General features: G+C 50.1%; 1 protein-coding gene and 1 long non-coding RNA gene across 3 annotated transcripts in view; one reads left to right on the top strand and one right to left on the bottom strand.

Annotated features, from left to right (window-relative positions):
* The window catches only part of LOC118366748 (four and a half LIM domains protein 2-like), a 21683-nt gene extending 10527 nt beyond the window's left edge, over positions 1-11156 (bottom strand). The window contains exon 1 of one of the 2 annotated variants that reach the window (XM_052493169.1): positions 11003-11156. The gene's annotated coding sequence lies outside the window, so the exon portion shown is untranslated. Of the gene's footprint in view, positions 1-2800; positions 3055-11002 lie in introns of those variants that run through there. The other variant, XM_052493170.1, reaches the window with a different exon arrangement.
* Positions 1-11945, top strand: part of LOC118366749 (uncharacterized) — a 29116-nt gene that overhangs the window by 7892 nt on the left and 9279 nt on the right. The window lies entirely within an intron of this gene.

Below are 11945 nucleotides of genomic sequence, written 5' to 3'. Positions count from 1 at the left end.
GCTACAAATTCGTCGCCAGACCCACTGGCTCCAGGTCATCTACAAGTCCATGCTAGGTAAAGCTCCACCTTATCTCAGTTCACTGGTCACGATGGCTCCAGCAGGTGTATCTCACTTATCAACCCTAAAGCCAACACCTCATTTGGCCGCCTTTTGTTCCAGGTCTCTGCTGCCTGTGACTGGAACGAATTGCAAAAATCGCCGAAGTTGGAGACTTTTATCTCCCTCACCAACTTCAAACATCTGCAATCTGAGCAGCTAACCGATCGCTGCAGCTGTACATAGTCTATCGGTAAATAGCCCACTCAATTTTACCTACCTCATCCCCATACTGTTTATATTTATTTGCTTTTCTGCTCTTTTGCACACCAATATCTCTACCTGTACATGACCATCTGATCATTTATCACTCCAGTGTTAATCTGCAAAATTGTAATTATTCGCCTACCTCCTCATGCCTTTTGCACACATTGTATATAGACTTTTTTTTCTACTGTGTTACTGACTTGTTAATTGTTTACTCCATGTGTAACTCTGTGTTGTCTGTTCACACTGCTATGCTTTATCTTGGCCAGGTCGCAGTTGCAAATGAGAACTTGTTCTCAACTAGCCTACCTGGTTAAATAAAGGTGTTCTCAACTAGCCTACCTGGTTAAATAAAGGTGTTCTCAACTAGCCTACCTGGTTAAATAAAGGTGTTCTCAACTAGCCTACCTGGTTAAATAAAGGTGTTCTCAACTAGCCTACCTGGTTAAATAAAGGTGTTCTCAACTAGCCTACCTGGTTAAATAAAGGTGTTCTCAACTAGCCTACCTGGTTAAATAAAGGTGTTCTCAACTAGCCTACCTGGTTAAATAAAGGTGTTCTCAACTAGCCTACCTGGTTAAATAAAGGTGTTCTCAACTAGCCTACCTGGTTAAATAAAGGTGTTCTCAACTAGCCTACCTGGTTAAATAAAGGTGTTCTCAACTAGCCTACCTGGTTAAATAAAGGTGTTCTCAACTAGCCTACCTGGTTAAATAAAGTTGTTCTCAACTAGCCTACCTGGTTAAATAAAGGTATTCTCAACTAGCCTACCTGGTTAAATAAAGGTGAAATAAAAAATTATAAAAAAATAAATGTGCTCTATATTCGTGTGTAGCCCAAACTGTTGGGACGCTACCGACAGAAGTTGGCAGATCTCTGTGGTTAAAATCTTGACAATAGATCAGACATATAATGATTTATTCCAGGACTCTTATGTTGTGAGAGTCTCATCTTTCCATAGAGGGGACGTTAGGACACTATGGACAATTTTGTAAGAAGACTGATTTTCGGGATGTCTCATGGTCTGATGAACACCGCTTTAGATGCGGACGTGCAACATCAGAGGATGAGGTGAATTGAGATGCATCCAATGCAAAGAAAATATCTCTAGTTTAACAGATATCTCTGGTTTAACAGATATCTCTGGTTTAACAGATATCTCTAGTTTAACAGATATCTCTGGTTTAACAGATATCTCTGGTTTAACAGATATCTCTGGTTTAACAGATATCTCTGGTTTAACAGATATCTCTGGTTTAACAGATATCTCTGGTTTAACAGATATCTAGTTTCAGATATCTCTGGTTTAACAGATATCTGGTTTAACAGATATCTCTGGTTTCAGATATCTCTAGTTTAACAGATATCTCTGGTTTAACAGATATCTCTGGTTTAACAGATATCTCTAGTTTAACAGATATCTCTAGTTTAACAGATATCTCTGGTTTAACAGATATCTCTGGTTTAACAGATATCTCTGGTTTAACAGATATCTCTAGTTTAACAGATATCTCTGGTTTAACAGATATCTCTGGTTTAACAGATATCTCTGGTTTAACAGATATCTCTGGTTTAACAGATATCTCTAGTTTAACAGATATCTCTGGTTTAACAGATATCTCTGGTTTAACAGATATCTCTAGTTTAACAGATATCTCTGGTTTAACAGATATCTCTGGTTTAAACTCAGATTTTTATGGGGTTTTATGGGATATTTTAATTATGCTAATTGAATTTCCGCGGGCATCGACTCTAGGGGTATACATGGCTCATTCAAGTTATGGTCAAGAACCTTGATCCATGACCTGCATACTTTTGTAAGTAGGTTTTTAAGAGTCCAACGAGATGAACAGAAGCCAGCTTGTAAAAGTCAAGTGTGTCTGTTGGCCTTCTCTGTGTCAGTGTTTATACAGAGATATCCGCTTCCTGACTTTGAGTAGGAACAGAGAGGATACATCCTTCTCACAATCAGTCTGTTATAGTACATGAGAACTGGATCTCAATTCACTTGCCTGTCACTGCAATGAATATAATATCCACAAAGTGCATTTCAAATTCAAGCAAAGTGGAGGCAATGCAATATAGCACAATAGAGATCATTGACAAGACATTGAGGAAATCACAATACACATCTGCCTGTCATCTTTTAGCCAGTGTTATATTGCCGACAGTTGTAGTATCATGTTGTACTTTTGTGTACAGTATGTCTCTCTAGAGGGTTTAGTCTTTGACCTCTGTGTGTCAGTCTTTTGTCTGTTGGTGTGACAGCTGCTGGGTGACAGATGAGAGGAACATTATTAATAGCTCTATCTATCAATCGTACTTAGAGAGAGACAGTTGACCTTCGCCCCTGCGCATACCAACACTCACTATGTCACCATGCAGTCAGTCATCCATCACCTCACCTCCGGCTGTCAGCATCACAACGCACCACAACACAGCTCAGATGCCCACAGTGTGTGTGACACGGCACACTGGAAAAATGTCTACTCACGCTTTGCAGCTGTCAGCAGTCCAGCCCCTGATAAACCTCTGGTTATCCCTCTGTGTTTGGCCTATCACTCTGCTGACCTGTGTGTGTGTGTGTGTGTGTGTGTGTGTTTGTTTGTACGCGTGTGTGGCCGGCTGCCTCTGGAAGTCCCCAGTGTCCCAATCACACAACGCTGCATACCTCTCTCCTCTACACGTCTCACCACTTTCCTCTCGCTCTCATTCTTCCCTCTCTCTTTCTTTCTGAGTTCTGACCTACTCCCCTCTTGCCCACTGATTCCACCGTCATGGTTTGACCATATAAGGAGGCAAAGGAAAAACAGGAGAACTTGAGAATGTCCCCCCTCACTTTCTTAATAAATTCCTTCTCTCTTTCCCTCTTATTCTTATTCACCCTCTCATCTCTCGCTAGATCTCTCTTCTTCCCTCTCTCCCTGTCCCCAACCCCCTCTCTCCCTGTCCCCAACCCCCTCTCTCTCTGTATTTGCTTTCCCTTGTTTTTCCAACCCGATACTGTCTATTTTTCTGTTTGCATTTCCTCATTACCTCGTTCGTTCCCCCTTTCTCTGGACTAAATCCCCTGTAATATCATGGTATGTTATTCATGTATTACAGCCTTTGTGTATGAGATCCTCAGATATACCACTTCTTACTCAAGAATAGGGGTCCAAACAAGAATCGAAACTAAGACTGCATATGTTAAAGGGCTAGAGAAGGGTCTTGGTACTGGTCCAAATTAGATTGAAACAGGAAGTCAGAGGAATTTTCTGTTCTCTGTCTTCAATAGATTTACTATCCTGTCTACTGGTAATAATGATTCTCCCTCTCTCTAATCCCTTTTCCCAGTCTCTCCATCGCTGTTGCTCTTCCTCTACTCTACTTCCCCTCATCCATCCATCCATCCATCCATCCATCCATCCATCCATCCATCCATCCATCCATCATCTCTCGCTCTCTCGTTTTCTCATTCTCTCTCGCTGTCTGGCTGTCTCTCTCTCTCTAACTCACTTAAATCAGGATTCAACTTGGTCCTAAAATAAAAGAGAAACTGAGCCCTAATAAAATCTCCAGCTATTTAAACGGTGGACAGCTGTTGGAGACGGGGCTCTGTGTTCTCTTCGATGTCACCTATACCAGCGAAGCTAACGACAGACACCAACCACCTGACTAATATACACACACACACACACACGCGCGTGCACAGAATGAACACCTCAATGTGGAGGAATAGAGGGTATTTCTTAACTTTTGTCAGACATGTACAGTACTTTGCTTCTACTTGTAATACAAGAGTCATACAATGTAAGTACAAGTGTGCTGAACTCCTGGAAAGTACATGCTGTGTCATGGTTCGACCCTTGGCTCTGAGGTATGATGAAATACAGGTTTTGTCTTGTGAGGCACTGATTTTCTGAGTAAATGATTGAATTTTGTATTTTTCTGTCAATGATTGGATCATATGTCTGTGATGGGATTGAGTGCTGTCTGTGCTGTTGTCACATGTGTGCGTTTGCCCTAATTGTGTTATGCAATGCTGGAGAACCCATCTGAATCTCGCACACAAACACACTAAATTATGAAGATTTCTTATGACTTTCACAAACCTGAGCAGTTAAACTCTCATTACACTATAACCTTAAGTTAAAATGTCTTTTGTTTTTCACTATCATAAGTAAACCTGTAATTAAATTGACTTGAGATAAGTTTAATATATTTACTAAGCAAGACAAAGATCCCACATCCATCCTCTCAACACCACAACCCTCCCTCCTCACCCATCCACCCTCTCTCCTCCCCTCAACACCATAACCCTCCCTCCTCACCCATCCACCCTCTCTCCTCCCCTCAACACCATAACCCTCCCTCCTCACCTATCCATCCTCCCTTCAACACCACAACCCTCCCTCCTCACCCATCCATCCTCCCTTCAACACCATAACCCTCCCTCCTCACCCATCCACCCTCTCTCCTCCCCTCAACACCATAACCCTCCCTCCTCACCCATCCATCCTCTCTCCTCCCCTCAACACCATAACCCTCCCTCCTCACCTGTCATCTCCCTTCCCGTCCCCTCAATACCATAACACTCCCTCCTCACCCATCCATCCTCTCTCCTCCCCTCAACACCACAACCCTCCCTCCTCATCTGTCATCTCCCTTCCCGTTCCCTCAACACCATAACCCTCCCTCCTCACCCATCCATCCTCTCTCCTCCCCTCAACACCACAACCCTCCCTCCTCACCTGTCATCTCCTCTCCCTTCCCTTCCCCTCAACACCATAACCCTCCTTCCTCACCCATCCATCTTCTCTCCTTCCCTCAACACCATAACCCTCCCTCCTCACCCATCCATCCTCTCTCCTTCCCTCAACACCATAACCCTCCCTCCTCACCCATCCATCCTCTCTCCTCCCCTCAACACCATAACCCTCCCTCCTCACCCATCCATCCTCTCTCCTTCACTCAACACCATCACCCTCCCTCCTCACCCATCCATCCTCTCAACACCACAACCCTCCCTCCTCACCTGTCATCTCCCTTCCCGTCCCCTCAACACCATAACCCTCCCTCCTCACCCATCCATCCTCTCTCCTCCCCTCAACACCACAACCCTCCCTCCTCACCCATCCACCCTCTCTCCTCCCCTCAACACCATAACCCTCCCTCCTCACCCATCCATCTTCTCTCCTCCCCTCAACACCACAACCCTCACTCCTCACCTGTCATCTCCCTTCCCGTCCCCTCAACACCATAACCCTCCCTCCTCACCCATCCATCCTCTCAACACCACAACCCTCCCTCCTCACCTGTCATCTCCCTTCCCGTCCCCTCAACACCATAACCCTCCCTCCTCACCCATCCATCTTCTCTCCTCCCCTCAACACCACAACCCTCCCTCCTCACCTGTCATCTCCCTTCCCGTCCCCTCAACACCATAACCCTCCCTCCTCACCCATCCATCCTCTCAACACCACAACCCTCCCTCTTCACCTGTCATCTCCCTTCCCTTCCCGTCCCCTCAACACCATAACCCTCCCTCCTCACCCATCCATCCTCTCTCCTTCCCTCAACACCATAACCCTCCCTCCTCACCCATCCATCCTCTCTCCTCCCCTCAACACCATAACCCTCCCTCCTCACCCATCCATCCTCTCTCCTTCACTCAACACCATCACCCTCCCTCCTCACCCATCCATCCTCTCAACACCACAACCCTCCCTCCTCACCTGTCATCTCCCTTCCCGTCCCCTCAACACCATAACCCTCCCTCCTCACCCATCCATCCTCTCTCCTTCCCTCAACACCATAACCCTCCCTCCTCACCCATCCATCCCTCTCCTCCCCTCAACACCATAACCCTCCCTCCTCACCCATCCATCCTCTCTCCTTCCTCAACACCATCACCCTCCCTCCTCACCATCCATCCTCTCAACACCACAACCCTCCCTCCTCACCTGTCATCTCCCTTCCCGTCCCCTCAACACCATAACCCTCCCTCCTCACCCATCCATCCTCTCTCCTCCCCTCAACACTCAAACATCCACCCTCTCTCCTCCCCTCAACACCATAACCCTCCCTCCTCACCATCCATCCTCTCAACACCACAACCCTCCCTCCTCACCTGTCATCTCCCTTCCCGTCCCCTCAACACCATAACCCTCCCTCCTCACCCATCCATCTTCTCTCCTCCCCTCAACACCACAACCCTCCCTCCTCACCTGTCATCTCCCTTCCCGTCCCCTCAACACCATAACCCTCCCTCCTCACCCATCCATCTTCTCTCCTCCCCTCAACACCACAACCCTCCCTCCTCACCTGTCATCTCCCTTCCCGTCCCCTCAACACCATAACCCTCCCTCCTCACCCATCCATCCTCTCAACACCATAACCCTCCCTCCTCACCTGTCATCTCCTTCCCGTCCCCTCAACACCATAACCCTCCCTCCTCACCCATCCATCCTCTCTCCTCCCTCAACACCACAACCCTCCCTCCTCACCTGTCATCCCTCCCTTCCCTTCCCCTCAACACCACAACCCTCCCTCCTCACCCATCCACCATCTCTCTCCTCCCCTCAACACCACAACCCTCCCTCCTCCCCACCCTCACAACCCTCCCTCCTCACCTGTCATCTCTCCCTCCCCTCCCCTCAACACCATAACCCTCCCTCCTCACCCATCCATCCTCTCTCCTCCCCTCAACACCACAACCCTCCCTCCTCACCTGTCATCTCCTCTCCCTTCCCTTCCCCTCAACACCACAACCCTCCCTCTTCACCCATCCACCCCTCTCCTCCCCTCAACACCATAACCCTCCTCCTCACCCATCCATCTTCTCTCCTCCCTCAACACCACAACCCTCCCTCCTCACCTGTCATCTCCCTTCCCGTCCCTCAACACCATAACCCTCCTCCTCACCCATCCATCCTCCATCTTCCCGTCCCTCTCCTCCCCTCAACACCATCCCTCCCCTCCACACCCTCCTCCTCACCTGTCATCTCCCTTCCCGTCCCCTCATCTCCCTCCTCATCCTCCCCTCAACACCACAACCCTCCCTCCTCACCTGTCATCCTTCCCGTCCCCTCAACACCATCTCTCCTCCATCCATCCTCTCAACTCAACACCACCTGTCAACACCATAACCCTCCCTCCCTCTCCTCACCTGTCATCTCCCTTCCCGTCCTCAGCACCACAACCCTCCCTCCTCACCTGTCATCTCCCCTCAACACCATAACCCTCCCTCCTCACCCATCCATCCTCTCTCCTTCCCTCAACACCATAACCCTCCCTCCTCACCCATCCATCCCTCCTCCCCTCAACACCCTCAACCCTCCCTCTCACCCCTCCCTCAACACCACACCCTCCTCCCTCTCCTCCCTCAACACCATAACCCTCCCTCCTCACCATCCATCCTCTCAACACCACAACCCTCCCTCCTCCCTGTCATCTCCTTCCCGTCCCCTCAACACCATAACCCTCCCTCCTCACCATCCCCTTCCTCATCCATCATCTCTCTCCTCCCCTCAACACCACAACCCTCCCTCCTCACCTGTCATCTCCCTTCCCGTCCCCTCAACACCATAACCCTCCCTCCTCACCCATCCATCTTCTCTCCTCCCCTCAACACCACAACCCTCCCTCCTCACCTGTCATCTCCCTTCCCGTCCCCTCAACACCTAACCCTCCCTCCTCACCATCCATCCCTCCTCCCCTCAACACCACAACCCTCCCTCCTCACCTGTCATCCATAACCCTCCCCTCAATCCACACCATAACCCTCCCTCCTCACCTGTCATCTCCCTTCCCGTCCCCTCAACACCATAACCCTCCCTCCTCACCCATCCATCCTCTCTCCTCCCCTCAACACCACAACCCTCCCTCCTCACCTGTCATCTCCTCTCCCTTCCCTTCCCCTCAACACCACAACCCTCCCTCCTCACCCATCCACCCTCTCTCCTCCCCTCAACACCATAACCCTCCCTCCTCACCCACCCATCTTCTCTCCTCCCCTCAACACCACAACCCTCCCTCCTCACCTGTCATCTCCTCTCCCTCCCCCTCCCCTCAACACCATAACCCTCCCTCCTCACCCATCCATCCTCTCTCCTCCCCTCAACACCACAACCCTCCCTCCTCACCTGTCATCTCCTCTCCCTTCCCTTCCCCTCAACACCACAACCCTCCCTCTTCACCCATCCACCCTCTCTCCTCCCCTCAACACCATAACCCTCCCTCCTCACCCATCCATCTTCTCTCCTCCCCTCAACACCACAACCCTCCCTCCTCACCTGTCATCTCCCTTCCCGTCCCCTCAACACCATAACCCTCCCTCCTCACCCATCCATCCTCTCAACACCACAACCCTCCCTCCTCACCTGTCATCTCCCTTCCCGTCCCCTCAACACCATAACCCTCCCTCCTCACCCATCCATCCTCTCAACACCACAACCCTCCCTCCTCACCTGTCATCTCCCTTCCCGTCCCCTCAACACCATAACCCTCCCTCCTCACCCATCCATCTTCTCTCCTCCCCTCAACACCACAACCCTCCCTCCTCACCTGTCATCTCCCTTCCCGTCCCCTCAACACCATCACCCTCCCTCCTCACCCATCCATCCTCTCAACACCATAACCCTCCCTCCTCACCTGTCATCTCCCTTCCCGTCCCCTCAACACCATAACCCTCCCTCCTCACCTGTCATCTCCCTTCCCGTCCCCTCAACACCACAACCCTCCCTCCTCACCTGTCATCTCCTCTCCCTTCCCGTCCCCTCAACACCATAACCCTCCCTCCTCACCCATTCATCCTCTCTCCTCCCCTCAACACCATAACCCTCCCTCCTCATCCATCCATCCTCTCTCCTCCCCTCAACACCATAACCCTCCCTCCTCACCCATCCATCCTCTCTCCTCCCCTCAACACCACAACCCTCCCTCCTCACCTGTCATCTCCTCTCCCTTCCCTTCCCCTCAACACCACAACCCTCCCTCCTCACCTGTCATCTCCTCTCCCTTCCCTTCCCCTCAACACCATAACCCTCCTTCCTCACCCATCCATCCTCTCTCCTCCCCTCAACACCACAACCCTGCTTCCTCACCTGTCATCTCCTCTCCCTTCCCTTCCCCTCAACACTACAACCCTCCCTCCTCACCCATCCACCCTTTCTCCTCCCCTCAACACCATAACCCTCCCTCCTCACCCATCCATCCTCTCTCCTCCCCTCAACACCACAACCCTCCCTCCTCACCTGTCATCTCCTCTCCCTTCCCGTCCCCTCAACACCACAACACTCCCTCCTCATCCATCCTTCCTCTCTCCTCCCTTCTTTTCCACTACAAATCAGCCACCTCCCAATTTACCCCTGGAGTACCCACACCTGACCCCTGCTCTCTCTCTCAGCAGGGCATCCATCTCACTCAGTTGGAGTTTTGAGCCACAATGGCGGGAGTGGCCCACAGTGATACGAGTCTCTAATGATAGCCAGTACCCTCAGAGGAAACTGGAATGCTTTTAAGAGCCACGATAGAGGGGCTAGACAGGTACTCAAAAAAGCTCAATGTTTCAACGACAAACTACTACAGAAATGCACCATCCCTCAAACATACAGGCCTCATATTTAGCATACCCAATGAGCTGAGTGAGCACTTTTGGGACTATTCCATTGGATCCATCCAGCCAGGACAGCACTGAACGCTATCTCTCAGTCTAAAGGGGTGGAACTCTGTTTCCCCAAATGTACCCCCCTTCACCCATACCACTACCCACTCCTAACCATAACTATAGGGTATAGATAACTGGCAGATAGGTTCTAATATGCTCTGTGCCTGTCTGTCTGCCCTGTTTGTCTGCCCTGTCTGTCTGCCTTGTCTGTCAGCCTTGTCTGTCAGCACAGTATCCAAGGAACACTGATAACACCTACACTTATCCTCTTCCATTAGATATTACAGCATAGCAAAGACAGGCTCTGCCACACGCACACACGCACACACGCACACATTCACACACACATGCATTGACTGATGGATCTTGTATCTGCATTGTGACAATGTAAATCTGCTGAAATTATTACCTTACCTTGCCTTGCTAAATAATAGCATTTAAAACAAAGTCCTCTACATCTAAAATAATTTCCTCTCCAAGGCACAGTGAATGCAGGACAGTAGGGTCAGGCTTTTCGAGGACACAGAAACACATCTTTAAGATACCTAGTTTGATCATGCTTGTAATCTGTATCATAGAGAAGTAGTTGATACTGACTGAATTACCTCTAATTCAAAGTGACAGTGGCACATTTCTTTAACAAAATAAGTCTATCAAGCTAAAGTTGAGTTAGTCAGTGGAGAAATTAGGTCAAATGTCACGCATCAAAGCCGAAGTTCAGTCATAGTGTTCAAGGCCTGAATAACCGCAATCAGAGAGAGAGGGAGAGTTGTGGAGATTTAGGAGAAGGTTGGGAGTTATTTTTGAGCTGAGTGGAGGGTGATTGTTTCAGGTGGTAGAGAAGAAGAGGTAATCAGATGGATGAATGGTGGAAAGATGGAAAGAAAGAGAACATGGTTAAGTAGAGGGATAAGAGCTCAGGTGGAGAAAGGGAATGGGCTTGTGAGAGGATGAGTGGAATGAAATGTTTTATGTCCCAGAAAAGGAGAAAGAAGAGGAGTGAAGAAGGGATGGATGGGTAGAGGAGTGGTCAGTGCTGAGTCCTACCTTTCTGTCTGTGGAGGGTGTGTGTCTGTGAGGAGTCTGCTCAGACTGAGACCGGTGAACAGAGGGCGAGCTGTAGTCACTCCTGATTGGATTACCCCACCCATAGACAACTAATTGTGGAGCGGGTGAGGATGGGGTTGGGGGGGTGAGGAGGGGGGGTTTGAAATGGGCTATAAATACAATGGCCCTACAGAGAACTCTCTCTCTCTCCCACTCTCTCTCTCTCTCTCTCTCTCTCTCTCTCTCTCTTTCTCTCTCTCGAACATACACACACACACACACACACTGTCACTCTGCCACACCAACTGCCCTTTGGCCTTGTAAGGCATTGCATTGTAGTTCACTAACCACACACAACTACTAACTACGCGGATGAGGAGATCAACTACTAATTTCTGTGTCTATAGTTTCCTCTCTCTCCCTGTAGACCCCTCTCTCTCCCTGTAGACCCCTCTCCCTCCCTGTAGACCCCTCTCTCTCCCTGTAGACCCCTCTCTCTCCCTGTAGCCCCTCTCTCTCCCTGTAGACCCCTCTCCATGTAGCCCCTCTCTCTCCCTGTAGACCCCTCTCTCTCCCCGTAGACCCCTCTCTCTCCCTGTAGCCCCTCTCTCTCCCTGTAGCCCCTCTCTCTCCCTGTAGACCCCTCTCTCTCCCTGTAGACCCCTCTCTCTCCCTGTAGACCCCTCTCTCTCTCCCTGTAGCCCCTCTCTCTCCCTGTAGACCCCTCCCTCTCCCTGTAGACCCCTCCCTCTCCCTGTAGCCCCTCTCTCTCCCTGTAGCCCCTCTCTCTCCCTGTAGACCCCTCTCTCTCTCCCTGTAGACCCCTCTCTCTCCCCGTAGACCCCTCTCTCTCCCTGTAGACCCCTCTCTCCCTGTAGACCCATCTCTCTCCCCGTAGACCCCTCTCTCTCCCCGTAGACCCCTCTCTCTCCCCGTAGACCCC

The sequence above is a fragment of the Oncorhynchus keta genome, chromosome 34, assembly GCF_023373465.1.
Source record: "Oncorhynchus keta strain PuntledgeMale-10-30-2019 chromosome 34, Oket_V2, whole genome shotgun sequence".
Taxonomy (NCBI): Eukaryota; Metazoa; Chordata; class Actinopteri; order Salmoniformes; family Salmonidae; genus Oncorhynchus; species Oncorhynchus keta.
The sequence above is the reverse complement of the archived record's forward strand: the minus strand, read 5'-3'. Positions and strand labels throughout refer to the sequence as shown.